The 2037-nt window shown below is 42.5% G+C and overlaps 1 non-coding gene across 1 annotated transcript; it reads right to left on the minus strand.

The window, feature by feature from the left end:
* Nucleotides 1-1515: 1515 nt before the first annotated feature.
* On the minus strand, nucleotides 1516-1653 carry LOC114815496. The gene has a single exon (XR_003763274.1). It is a non-coding gene; the product is annotated as a small nucleolar RNA SNORA7 (small nucleolar RNA).
* Between the last annotated feature and the right edge of the window lie 384 nt (nucleotides 1654-2037).

The following is a 2037-nucleotide window of genomic DNA, read 5'->3' on the forward strand; positions in this document are numbered from 1 at the left end:
CCACTACTTTCAAGCATGCCAATATATCCCCTATCCTAAAAAAACCACTCCCTGGATCCCATAGCTCCCTCCAGTTATTGCCCCATCTCTCTCCTACTATTCTTCTCCACACTACCGGGGTAAGCTTTCTCCACTCATGTTCAGTTCTGGATAATCTTCTATTCTCCATCTAATACCCAAACCCATGGAGAACATATTCACTCCCAAAACTTTAACTACCATCTCTACTTGGATAATTTCTAAGACTATATCTCTGGCCCTGACCATTCTTCTCCTTCTCTGCAGTCTCATATTTCCACCTGCCTTCAGAACATCTACCTGGATGTACCACTGTCACCTCAAACTTAACATGTCCAAAATAGAAGTCGCATATTTCACACCCATATCCATCCTCTCTGTCTCACAATTTTGTAACCTTGGTATTATCCTCAACTCATCTCTTACATTCAACCTACAAATTCAGTCTGTTACCAAATCCTGTGAGTTCTACCATCACAACTTCACTAAAATCCTCACTATGTCTCAAACATCTACCTCAATGAACCAAGGACACATCATTTCCTGCTCTTTTTTAATGGCATTTGTTAAATCACTTACTATGTGCCAGGCACTGTACTAAGCACTGGGATCGATTCAAGCTAATCAGGTTGGACACGGTCCCTGTCTCACAAGGGGTTAAACAGTCAATCCCAATTTTACAGATGAGGTAACTGAAGCACAGAAAAGTGAAGTGACTTGCCCAAGGTCACACAGCAGACAAGTGGCAGAGTCAAGATTAGAAACCAGGTTCTTCTGATTGCCAGGCCTGTGGTCTAACCACTAGACCAAGCTGCTTCTCTCCTCCAACAGGCCTTCCCAGACTAAGTCCCTTACTTAGTCTATCCTCTCTCCCTTTTGCTTCGACTAGGAACTTGGCAGTGGATGCCTTAAGTGTTTTTATACTCACTCTAGTCCCCCAAAACATATATAAATATTTGTATACTCTACTAATCCCCTTCTTTCCTAATCTATTTTAGTGTCTTGTCTTACGTCGTCAAGTCATTTTGACCCAAAGCGACACCATGGACATATCTTAGACATGGACATAGAAGCAGCGTGGCTAAGTGGATGGAGCCTGGGCTTCAGAGTCAGAGGTCATGGGTTCGACTCCCAGCTCTGCCACTTGTCAGCTGTGTGACTGTGGGCAAGTCACTTAACTTCTCTGTGCCTCAGTTACCTCATCTGTAAAATGGGGATTAACTGTGAGCCTCACGTAGGACAACCTGATGATCTTGTATCTACCCCAATGCTTAGAACAGTGCTCGGCACATAGTAAGCGCTTAACAAATACCAACATTATTATTATATCTTTCCCACAATGTCCCACCTCCATCTGCAGTTGTTCTGGTAGTGGATCTATAGAGTTTACTTGGTAAAAGTATGGAAGTGTTTTCCTATTGCCTCTTGGGCAAAAAACTTGAGAGTCTGCCCTCAACTCTCTCCTATGTCACTGCTGCCCAACACAATTGAGTTTTGAGTTGTAGCAGATTGTCCTCCACTCACTAGCCACTGCCCAAGCTAGGAATGGAATGGGTATGTCTCTGCTTGACTATCCTTTCCATAGTCAAGATTGGTAGAGTACTGGAAACTCTCCAAGTACAATGCTGAGAGGGGATTTTAATGTCTGGATACTGCAAACTCCTTTTGGGCAGAAATTGAGTCTACCAAATCTATTGCACTGTACTTTCCTAAAGTCTTAATACAGTAAGTGCTCAGTAAATACCACTGATTTATTAACTGAAAAAACTGAGTAATGCTCTTCCCCCTCCCTGTCCACATCCCCTTCTTCTTATTGATTGATTGGATTACTGACAAGTGATCCTGTTCTGCCATTTGCTGTCAAGTTTGTATGGTATTAGAATTCTTGAATCTGGATATGTTGTCAGCATCAGAAGCAACCAAACTAGCAGTCCTATGAATCTTTGGATCAATCAATCAACCAATCGTATCTATTGAGAACATACTATGTGCAGAGCACTGTACTAAGTGCTTGGGAGA

Source organism: Ornithorhynchus anatinus, chromosome 1, assembly GCF_004115215.2.
Source record: "Ornithorhynchus anatinus isolate Pmale09 chromosome 1, mOrnAna1.pri.v4, whole genome shotgun sequence".
Taxonomy (NCBI): domain Eukaryota; kingdom Metazoa; phylum Chordata; class Mammalia; order Monotremata; family Ornithorhynchidae; genus Ornithorhynchus; species Ornithorhynchus anatinus.